Source organism: Mobula birostris, chromosome 12 (genome assembly GCF_030028105.1).
Source record: "Mobula birostris isolate sMobBir1 chromosome 12, sMobBir1.hap1, whole genome shotgun sequence".
In the NCBI taxonomy this organism is placed as follows: Eukaryota; Metazoa; Chordata; class Chondrichthyes; order Myliobatiformes; family Myliobatidae; genus Mobula; species Mobula birostris.
Window position 1 is genome coordinate 93,187,462 of NC_092381.1, and position 12,510 is coordinate 93,199,971.

The following is a 12,510-nucleotide window of genomic DNA, read 5'->3' on the forward strand; positions in this document are numbered from 1 at the left end:
AAACTAGAATGGTTGGGGTGAGGGAATCAAATTAAGGAGACTAAGAGAGAGGAGGTTGGTGTAGGGGAAAAATAAGAAAAAGATAACAAGGTTTTTGCTCAATTAAGGATAAACAGAGAGTGGGAGGTGGAGAGTTTCTTAAATGCATTTATTTTAATGCTAGGAGCATTGTAAGAAAGTGGATGAGCTTAAAGCATGGATTGATACCTGGAAAGATGACGTTGCAGCTATTAGTGAATCGTGGTTGCAGGAGGGGTGTGATTGGCAAGTAAATATTCCAGGATTTCATTGCTTCAGATGTGATAGAATAGGAGGGGTAAGAGGGGGAGGTGTTGCATTGCTTGTCAGAGATTATATAACAGCGGTGCTCTGGCAGGATAGAGTAGTGGACTCGTCTAGGGAGGCTATTTGGGTGGAATTGAGGAATAAGAAAGGTGTTGTGACGCTTATAGGGGTGTATTATAGACCACCTAATGGGGATCGAGAACTGGAGGAGCAAATTTGTAAGGAGATAGCAGATATTTGTAGTAAGCACAAGGTTGTGATTGTGGGAGATTTTAATTTTCCACACATAGACTGGGAAGCCCATTCTGTAAAAGGGCTGGATGGTTTGGAGTTTTTAAAATGTGTGCAGGATAGTTTTTTGCAGCAATACATAGAGGTACCAACTAGAGAAGGGGCAGTGTTGGATCTCCTGTTAGGAAATGAGACAGGGCAGGTGACGGAGGTATTTGTTGGGGAGCACTTCGGGTCCAGTGATCACAATACAAATAGTTTCAGTGTAATTATAGAGAAGGATAGGACTGGACCTAGGATTGAGATTTTTGATTGGAGAAAGGCTAACTTTGAGGAGATGTGAAAGGATTTAGAAGGAGTGGATTGGGAAAATTTGTTTTATGGGAAGGATGTTACAGAGAAATGGAGGTCATTTAAAGATAAAATTTTCAGGGTTCAGAATCTTTATGTTCCTGTTAGGTTGAAAGGAAAGGTTAAAAGTTTGAGAGAGCCATGGTTTTCAAGAGATATTAGAAACTTGATTCAGAAAAAGAGAGGGATCTTTAATAAATATAGGCAGCTTGGAGTTAACGAGGTACTCGAGGAATATAAAGAATGTAAAAAGAATCTTAAGAAAGAAATTAGAAAAGCTAAATGAAGATATGAGGCTGCTTTGGCAAGTAAGGTGAAAATAAATCCAAAGGGTTTCTACAGTTATGTTAGTGCCAAAAGGATAGTGAGGGATAAAATTTGTCCCTTGGAGAATCAGAGTGGATGGCTATGTGCGGAGCCAAAAGAGATGGGGGAGATTTTGAACAATTTCTTTTCTTCAGTATTCACTAAGGAGAAGGATATTGAATTGTGTAAGGTAAAGGAAACAAGAAGGGTAGTTATGGAAAGTATGACAATTAAAGAAGAGGAAGTACTGGTGCTTTTAAGGAATGTAAAAGTGGATAATTCTCCAGGTCCGGACAAGATATTCCCTAGGACCTTGAGGGAAGTTAGTGTGGAAATAGCAGGGGCTCTGACAGAAATATTTCAAATGTCATTAGAAACGGGGATGGTGCCGGAGGATTGGCGTATTGCTCATGTGGTTCCATCGTATAAAAAGGGTTCTAAGAGTAAACCCAACAATTATCGGCCTGTGAGTTTGACGTCAGTGGTGGGTAAATTGATGGAAAGTATTCTTAGAGATGGTATATATACACTTTAATTATCTGGATAGACAGGGTCTGATTAGGAACAGTCAACATGGATTTGTGCGTGGAAGGTCATGTTTGACAAATCTTATTGAATTTTTTGATGAGGTTACTAAGAAAGTTGACAAGGGTAAAACGGTGGATGTTGTCTATATGGACTTCAGTAAGGCCTCTGACAAGGTTCCACACGGAAGGTTAGTTAGGAAGGTTCAATCATTAGGCATTAATATTGAAGTAGTAAAATGGATTCAGCAGTGGCTAGATGGGAGACGCCAGAGAGTAGTGGTGGATAACTGTGTGTCAGATTGGAGGCCAGTGACTAGCGGTGTGCCTCAGGGATCTGTACTGCGTCCAATGTTGTTTGTCATATATATTAATGATCTGGATGATGGGGTAGTAAATTGGAGTAGTAAGTATGCAGATGATACTAAGATAGGTGGTGTTGTGGATGATGAGGTAGGTTTTCAAAGGTTGCAGAGAGATTTAGGCCAGTTAGAAGAGTGGGCTGAAAGATGGCAGATGGAGTTTAATGCTGAAAAATGTGAGGTGCTACATTTTGGTAGAACTAATCAAAATAGGACATACATGGTAAATGGTAGGGCATTGAAGAGTGCTGTAGAACAGAGGGATCTAGGAATAATTGTGCATAGTTCCCTGAAGGTGGTATCTCATGTGGATAGGGTGGTGAAGAAAGCTTTTAGTTTGCTGGTCTTTATTAATCAGAGCATTAAGTATAGGAATTGGGATGTAATGTTGAATTTGTATAAGGCATTGGTAAGGCCAAATCTGGAGTATTGTGTACAGTTCTGGTCACCGAATTATGAGAAAGATGTCAATAAAATTGAGAGAGTACAGAGGAGGTTTACTAAAATGTTGCCTGGGTTTCATCTCCTAATTTACGGAGTTGAACAAGTTAGGTCTTTATTCTTTGGAGCGTAGAAGGTTGAGGGGGGACTTGATAGAGGCGTTTAAAATTATGAGGAGGATTGATAGAATTGACGTGGTTAGACTTTTTCCATTGAGAGTGGGGAAGATTCAAACAAGAGGACATGGGTTGAGAGTTAGAGGACATAAATTTAGGGGTAACATGAGGGGGAACTTCTTTACTCAGAGAGTGGTAGCTGTGTGGAATGAGCTTCCAGCAGAAGTGGTTGAGGCAGGTTCTATGTTGTCATTTAAGGTTAAATTGGATAGACATATGGACAGGAAAGGAATGGAGGGTTATAGGCTGAGTGCAGGTCAATGGGACTAGGATAGGGTAAGTGTTTGGCACAGACTAGAAGGGCAGAGATGGCCTGTTTCCTTGCTGTAATTGTTATATGGTAATGGTCAAAGGATTAGGATCAAATGGACAGTCAATAGTGAGGTCAAGATGCAGAGTTGACTCTAATGCAGAATCTCCTTCTGAAACATTGTCTATCCTGTTGTCTCCATAGATGCTGACCCCACTGCAGTTTGGGTTTTACTCCAGATCCCAAGGTCTACAGTCACCAGTGTCTCCTTTTACAGCAAGTTGCTGATTTGCATATTGATTCAGCATGTAAAAGCAGAACATTTTCACATACAAAGTTAGCACACACAATTCTGCTTTCTGAACCACCCTGGAGGTGCACTCTAGTACAGGGCAGACCTGTGAATATATTGCTTCAAAATCTTTGGCCACATTGAACCTTGCCCTCCTCTGCAGCTGCAGAATAAGTAGAGGGTGAGGGAGAGAATGGAAGATGGTGGCAATAGGGATTCATTCCAACTATACCAGGAAAGGGAAGATTTAGTAACTTGAAGTTCTGTGGGGAAATATAAGATGTGTGGAGTATGATCCTGTTCATGAATGCTCAAGAATGTGTCACAATGAGGTGCTGGGAACAGACCCAAATGCGAGACACAGACACTGAAGTACAAGGAACAGGACTTGACCAGAGTAGGGATGTGACAGGATACAGGCAAGGAGCAGGGACAAGAACGCAGGCTTGGGCTAGGGAAGGTGGGACCAGGACAAGAAACCATGGACTAGGAAACAAGGCTTCAACTCCGAGCCCAAGCCCAAGACTGGACAAGGACCCAGAACCTGGGTCTTGCCATGGGCTTGGACCCCAGAACCAGGCAAAGACATGACATGGCTTCAGACAGGACATGGCTGGGGTCTAGAGGCCTGAGCTTGGCTACAGGCTGGGGACTTCAGGCTTGTGTTCTTAGACCTTGGCTTGGGATCTTCGAGGCTTGTGCTCTTGGAGCTTGGCTTGGGATCTTCGAGGCTTGTGCTCTTGGAGCTTGGCTTGGGATCTTCGAGGCTTGTGCTCTTGGAGCTTGGCTTGGGATCTTCAAGGCTTGTGCTCTTGGAGCTTGGCTTGGGATCTTCGAGGTTTGTGTTCTTGGAGATTGGCTTGGGATCTTCGAGGTTTGGGTTCTTGGAGCTTCTCCTGGGCAGCATGCAGAGCTCCTGGGCAGGACGCAGAACTTCACCCCATGGAAGCAAGGACGGGGAGGGACGGACCCAACAGCAGGGTAACTGCAAACAGCCCTGCTTACCTGATGGAGGCAAGGGACAGGAAAGGACAGAACCAACCACAGGGTAACAGCAATCAGCCTGGCTTACCCAATGGATGCAAGGGACAGGAAAGGAGCTCAATCCAGGGTGGCTCTGAGTCTCGGGGCAGCCAGCAACCTTGGCTGGCTACAGAAACAGCCGAATCTATACCACTGACGAGTGGCAACAAGGCTCCATGAAGCAGTGGACCTCCAATCAGTCCTGGAGATCACAAATGGTTTCACTAGCCTTCCATCAGCAGGTTGCTCCAAGGAGGACTGACAAGACAAACCAGCAGCTCACACTCAACCCCAAGGCTACTTATATTCCAAGCCCCAAGATGAGAATCAGGTGCCTATGCTTAACTCCATCAAAACAAGGGACAGCTGGAAGACCCGGAGTCCTGAGTCCAGGGAATGGACTGTGAACTGGAATGCGGATTTCACAGACCAGACCATGACAGAATGAAGCTTAGTCTATTACCTAGAACAGGGGTTTCTAAACTTTTTAATCCCATAGGCCCTTACTATTAACTGAGAGGTCCGTGGATCCTAGGTTGGGACCCCCAAAGAGGCAGCTATAATTGGTCTATATAGGGGAAATATCCTTTCTGCATCCAACCCTTTCAGATTCTTTTAACTTTCCATGAGACCTACTCCCATAGTCTAAAACTGTGATCTTCATTTTCCTGGATAAATTCAGATTTAACAAAACTCAAGAAGCCCCACACTATGCAGAACAAATTAGCTCACATCTGGTCAACCACCATAAACCTTCGCTCCCTCCACCATCCTGTGCAGTTAGACCAATCAACAGTTATTAGCTGTCAGAGAATCTCCAACAGGCGTTACTGAAGAGCCATGCCCTGCAGGCCAAAGTACTTACACTGTAAGGGGCATTATGCTGACTAGCTCTTTCTCAAGGGGCACACAGACCTCATGGGTGGTATGTTCTCTTTAGAACATAAAGTTGTACAGCACTAGAACAGACACTCCCACCCATGTTACAGGTAGAAAGTCTGATGCCAACTTAAGCTAGTCCCTTCTGCCTGCTGTTACATAATCAGCAACAGTGAATATATAATTGAGTCAGGTTTTATAAACAAATGAACATTTAATAAACTCTGCTCAACAATAGCAGAAAAATATTTAAAGGACTAGCTTAACCAGAAGTTAACAGCTACACGGCAGCTCTGGAACAGTTCTTAAAGTGGTAAATTTGAAAGTCCAAGTGATTTACACCGTCAATACGGAGAGACTTCTCTGAAAACGGATTTCTTTGAAGACATGACGTTACTGCTGATTCTCCAAAGGATTCACGACCAAGGAAATAAAACGGCTTAAAGGAACTGACCTTTTTTCTGGTGAGTGAACACTGCACAAACTTCCCTGCTCTTGCAGGAGTTATCTCAGATACATGTCACTATTTCTGAACGAAGACTCAATAAGGTCGATCCTCTATAAAACCTCCAAACGACTCCAACTTTATTAACTTCTTTCTTCACTCTCCAATCCTGGACTGTAAAGTAAAAATTATAGATGCGACACACAAAACTGGCAGCAATTGGCAAAACTGCCAGCACCAATCTTTGCATCTTAAAATAGAAAAGAAAACTCCGTTTTAAAACGAAACTGCGTCTTGAGACAAATACGCAGCATAATGGAGTAACTGACAAACTAACACAAAACTAAACAAACTAACTGCATCACAACAGGGTTTCCCTTTATATACCTGTTGAGAACAGGTCATCATGTGACCTCACACTGGTGGGAAAATTACATCATGTGACCTCCACAAGACCATTACATCATGCTCATAAGACAGTCACAAGATACCCACGAGGTATGGAACACTGCACATGATCGATTTTCCTCCATTCCCTCGTGCTTCTGCACCTATCTAAAAGCCACTATTGTCTCTTTCTCCACCACCACCCCGGCAGTGTGTTCCAGAAACCCACCACTCTCTGTGTAAAAGAGCTTCCCTCTCTTGCCTTAACTCTATGCCATCTAGTATTAGATATTTCAGTCCTGGAATAAAGATTCTGACCGTCTCCCTTATCAATGTCTTCATAATTTTATAAACTTCTATTAGGTTTCCACTTTATCTCTGATGTTTCAGAGAAGATAATCAATCCTTCTGTGTCATAAACCCTCTATCATTCTATGACGGCAAGATTCACACCCCTAAAGGATAAAGGGAACAGTTGTGTCGGCACACCAGCATCCACAAGTTCACCTCCAAGGGAAATGCCAGCCTGACTTGGAAATGAATTTTACACCTATCTCTCTGTTCCCCAGGTCAAATTCCAAAATCTCTGCTTTACAGAATCATGAGAGAACCTTCACTGCAACAGACAAAGAGTCAGACTAGGAGGTGGCTCACTGTCACCTCCTTGGGATTATCATTGAATGTTGACCTGCAATGGTCCACATATGATTAGCAAATAAAAATAAATAAATTTCTCCTAATTCCATAAAGATTACCTTTGTTTGTCACATGTCCATTGAGGCATTGAAAGATAGTGAAACGTGCTGTCTGAGGGCATGCTGGGAGCAGCCTGCGGGTGGAGCCACGTTTCTGGCACCAGCATACCAGGCTCACAACTTACTGTGGGAATTACAGACAGTGATGGGAATTGAACCTGCATCCCTGGTGCTGTGAAGCATTTTGCTAACCGTTGTGCTACTGTGGCACCCTTCACCATGTTTCTCATTCTACTACTGATCTTCATTTTCAATGGAAAATCAAATTATCTTTCCAAATCATATACACCAGGCCATAAAATATGACTGTCAGCTCCACATACTATTATTTCCTACCTCTAGTTTAGATATCCCTCTCCGACACCTACAAGGTTCTGTAATAGCTGCACTAAAGCTTATTGAAGGATTGAAAAAAGTCACAGACCTGTGAGCTCATGTGGCCTAGCCTCAGAACACATGATTGTGTCAGTCATTTGGATGATTTGACTGACAGGCAATGAGACTAGAAGAGTACCAGTGATGTGATCAGAAAGCCATCATTTTCAGCAAAGATAGGCAATCCTGTTCTGAGGAGCCACTATTATTCCCCCAGGGCATTAATCCTTGTAAATTGTTGGAATAACTTTGAATAATGCTTTGAACTGTGGTACTCAACATCATGACCTAAACTTGCATGCCATAAGTCTGAATTTCCACTTTGTTTCCATGTTTACCATGGATAGTTTTTGACTTGGTTGCAATAAAAAATGAGAAATTGTCCATTAGACTGGGTCTATAAATGTAATTCCCATCACTTACAAGCTAGGCTCTCTGCTGATGCGTGTAAGACTGAAGAGCTGAGAATTGGATAAGGCTTGCCCTTTTCGTCCCCCACCACCGAATGAAGGAAGTTATATAACATTTTGAGAGACATAGAAAGGCAGAAAGAGTCTGTTTCCTATGTCAGGCATGTCTAAAACTCAGACATCATTTTAAGGAGGAGGTTGAAAGGGGATCCAAGAGGGAAATCTTTCACATGAAAAGCATTTGGCATCTGGAATGAGCAGCCAGTGGAAGTGGTGGAGATAGGACCAGGACCACCATAAGAGACATCTTGATAGGAACTTGAATGGATAGGGCCTAGAGGAAATAGAGAATGAATGCCAGTAGGATTAATATACTGTAGATAGTCATAATGATCAGCAAAGATATAGTTGGCTGAAGGGCCTAATTCCATGCTATCCAATGCTACAACTCTATGAGCTTCTTTGTCTCCTAACTTCTTTGCTCAGACCATTAGGGGAGGACCTACACAGTTTGTTGTTTATGCCAAACCACCTTTGTCCTATCATAGTGCTTTTCTGAATTGTCTGGAGCTGAAACTGTGTATGGCTTGTGACAGGAATACACATAGATTAAGATGTTAGCTGTCCTGTGGAATCAGCAGTTGGTCTGCCACCTGTCTTCAGGAGAGAGAGAGAGATAAGGAAAACAATGAAGCAGCATTTGGAGATGTTAATGAAGGAAGGAGAGCTGTCAAGATCGGCTCCCCCTTTGAACCCTGAACTGTTTGAAGTGATGGACAGGCGATACCCCAGCAGGGGGATAAAAAGAGACAGGTTCGTTAAGGCAGGACACACATGACACCCGAGGTAACAAGACCCTGGAAGCGGTGCATCTCTCACAAGTCGGTGGGAAGTACCAGGCCATAAACGCACAGGGTGGAAAGGTACGATCGGCGGGAACCTGGTGTGTGTCCACCCTTGCCTGGGTGCCAGGTTCAGCACAGGGAAACGATCGTATCTGGAAACGGAGGGGTCACGGTCAGTGACCTCAGATGACATCACAAAGGACTCGCCCGAAAGCTGACTGCGAAGGTCTGTGTGTGGAAGCCTTGAATATTCATTCGTTTTTGCTCTCTCTCTCCTCCCCCCCCCCACTGTCCATCGCCACGGCAGCGATTACTGCGAACTGAACTGAACGTTGCGTCATTTTGAAACTGGTCATTTACCCCTAGACAACGATAGACCTTGATTGATCCTGCTATCTTAATTCTGTGTACATGTATGTTTATCATTGCTGAACTGTTGCATTCATTATCCTTTTGATTAGAGTACTGTGTTGCTTGTTTCTTTAATAAAACTTACTTAGTTCTAGTAATCCAGACTCCAACTGAGTGATCCATTTCTGCTGGTTTGGCAATCCAGTTATGGGGTACGTAACATAAGTGGGGTTCTCGTCCGCGATTTTGAACGCTAAATTTGGGACGGAGTAAATTGATTGGGTCAAAATTCCCGAAAGAAAGAAAAGACAAACAGCAGAAATGGAGGCTGAGGAATTTATAAAGGCACCGACCTTGGAGGCATTAGAGGATGCCAGGAAATCGGAATTGGTAGCTGTGGCCAAACTGTTGAATCTTGCTAAGGGGAAGTCGACAATGAGGAGAGAGGAGATACACAGAGCTATCGTAGAGCACTATGCATCTAAAGGTGTGTTTCCCCAAGGTGAGCTGGGGGTGGTGTCTATTGAAAAACCTGCTGGAGACACGGTACAGGTACAGCTTGAAAAACTGAGACTCGAGCACGAGTTCCGGGTACGGCAGTTAGAACACGAAGAGAAGCAGTTAGAAAGGCAGGAGAGAGAGTTAGAAAGGCGGGAGAAAGAGAGAGAGTTAGAAAGGCAGGAGAGAGAGTTAGAAAGGCAGGAGAGAGAGAGAGAGAGACAGCTGGAGCGAGAGGAGAAACGGAGGGAAAGGGAATTCGAGCTTGAGAAGTTAAAGATAAGGGCAGAGCAGGGGCTCGTGCCGAACCAAGGTGGAGGGTTCCGGGCGACCCAGGAGGTTAGGCTGGTTCCCCCATTTGACGATACCGACGTGGATCGGTACTTTCTCCATTTCGAAAAAGTGGCTATAAGTCAGGACTGGCCGAGGGATAAGTGGGCTGTGTTACTTCAGAGTGTACTGAAAGGGAAAGCCCAAGAAGCTTACTCCGCTTTGTCCGCGGAAGATGCCCAGAGGTGGTGAAAGAGGCCATCCTCAGGATTTATGAGTTGGTCCCGGAGGCATACCGGCAGAGGTTCCGGAATGCGAGGAAGCAGTGGGACCGCACGTATTTAGAGTTTGCCCGTGAGATGCAGACATATTGTGAGCGTTGGTGCGCCTCGAAGGGGGTAGAGGGGGATTATGACAGACTGCTACAGCTGATCCTGATTGAGCAGTTTAAAGGTTGTGTCCCTGAGGGTATGAGACCCTACCTCGATGAGAAAGAGGCAGCCACGTTAGCCACAACTGCTAAGTTAGCGGATGAGTATGCGTTGACGCATAAAATGAAGTTTGCCCCGAGTAAAGGCTACCAGAAGGGTAGTCAGGATGGCAGGGAGAGTCCGCCGGAAAAGTCAGGAAGTAAGCCGGGGACTAGTGAGAAGGATAAGGTAGACCGGGAGCAGTCTGGTAGGAAGTGTCCTGGGGTCGTCTGTTATAATTGTGGGAAAGTCGGACACTTTGCGTCCAGGTGCTTTGCCCCAAAGAAGGAGACGGGAAAAGGGAAAACAGTGATTTTGACTGGCTGTATCGAGCTGTTAAGCGAACCGCTAGGGAAGGACAGGTCTGCCAAAGTTCAGGAAGGGCGCGAGAGGTTTATCTCGGCCGGATTGGTGTCAGTGAAGGAGGGGTTAAAACCAGTTTCAGTGCGGATCTGGAGAGACATGGGAGCGTGTCAGTCACTAATACTGAAGAGTGTATTAGAGTTTAGCTCAGAGACCCAAACTGGGGAGGTAAAAGTCAAAGGTGTTGGGGAAGGGACAGAGTCAGTCCCTTTGCACCAGATACACTTACAAAGCAACCTGGTCTCTGGACTAGTCACGATCGGGGTGAGGTCCGAATTACCAATGAAAGGCGTGGAAGTCTTGCTCGGTAATGACATCGCCGGGGGAATCGTGTTCCCAGTCGTGAGATTGACAGGTCAGCCTGCCACCATTGAGGCCCCGCCCATGGACTCACAGGTTCATCATGGGGCTGCGGTAGTGAATTTAGCTGAAACGTTTCTGCCAACCTTGTACGAGACGGGGGTAGAAAATGAAAAGGAGGAGTGTAGTGAGACAAGAGGTAGTGAGGGAGCTGAGACAGACTTAGCAGTAGCCAGGAAAGAATTTGTGCAGACGCAGGAGCAAGACGAGGGGCTGATGGTTTTGGCAGAGACAGCTCTCTCTGACACAGACTTGACAACGGAGCTAGTAGGCTATTGTGTGGAGGAGGAAGGGCTAAGGAAGAAAGGGAAACCCAGTACAGTACCCGCAGATGAGGAATGGGGGGTGGTGCAAAAGAGTTATAGGGATGAGGTTTTTTACCTGGCCCACAAGGTACCCCCTGGTGGACATTTTGCAGTGCTGGAGGAAACAGTTGGTGGAATCATGAAAGAGGTTTACCGGCTGCCCAAGGGGAAGGATGTTATTGATTATGGCCGACGCGAACTGGGATGGTCACAGGCTTTTGATATGCTAACAAACCTAGTCGGGGTTAGCACGGAAATCAATGAAGCTAGAGGCCCCCTGATAAGAGAAAAAAAACATTTTGAAAAGATTAGTATGGTATCGATCAGATGGGAGAAGGCTATTGTTTTGGCCAGGTCTGCTGATAAGGTCTCTCCCTTAATCCCCGAACAAAGCAACTCTTTAGGAGAAGTAATTAAACGACTCGCACCCATGTGTTTGATTGTCCCGAGGTGATGCAAAGAACTGGGACGCTGGGTGGTGTCATCTCAATAGGTCAGCCTAGCAAGCAACATCCATATAGAATGAGTAATTCAGTGACTAAAGGGCTGACGAACACAGAGGTGTGTATTGGCAATTTAATACGGCTGTCTGAAGCCAGCTTGATAGTGAACCTTGAAAAAAATGAGTTCGGCCATGCGAAGGTCACTTACTTGGGAATTGTGGTGACACAGGGGCAGCTGGCAGCAATGCAAGCTACAGTGCAGGCTATCGCTGACCTCCCAACCCCGACAGACAAGCGGGCCCTCAGAAGGCTCTTGGAGATGGTGGGGTACTGTAGGAAGTTTTGCAATAACTCTGCGGTCACTACCCCTCCCCCTCCTACTAAGCCCTTGCGAGAGAAAACTAAGTCGGAATGGGACGACCCTTGTTATTGTGGTCCGGGACAAAAACCAAATGAGAGGTTACATTGATCGCAATTCATCAATGTTTCTGGCCACTATGAAGTTTGCTAAATTGGAGCCTGGTCTAAGGGATTATTAACAACACATATAAAAGGAACAGAAAATGTGATGGCTGACTGTCTGTCAGGTGTTGACAACTTCAAATTCGCTGTATTAGCCAAATAGCTGATAACGATGTATATTTGTGTGTGTATCAAATAATGTATTCATGTTTGTAATTTTTACCCCCCAGTAAAAATCCTTAAAGGGGGGAAGTGTGACAGGAATACACATAGATTAAGATGTTAGCTGTCCTGTGGAATCAGCAGTTGGTCTGCCACCTGTCTTCAGGAGAGAGAGAGAGATAAGGAAAACAATGGAGCAGCATTTGCAGATGTGTAATGAAGGGACGGGAGAGAGAGCTGTCTAGAGCGGCTCCCCCTTTGAACCATGAACTGTTTGAAGTGATGGACAGGCGATACCCCAGCAGGGGGATAAAAAGGGACAGGTTCACTAAGGCAGGACACACACAGCACCCGAGGTAACAAGACCCTGGAAGCGGTGCGTCTCTCACAAGTCGGTGGGAAGTACCGGGCCATAAACGCACAGGGTGGAAAGGTACGATCGGCGGGAACCTGGTGTGTGTCCACCCTTGCCTGGGTGCCAGGTTCGGA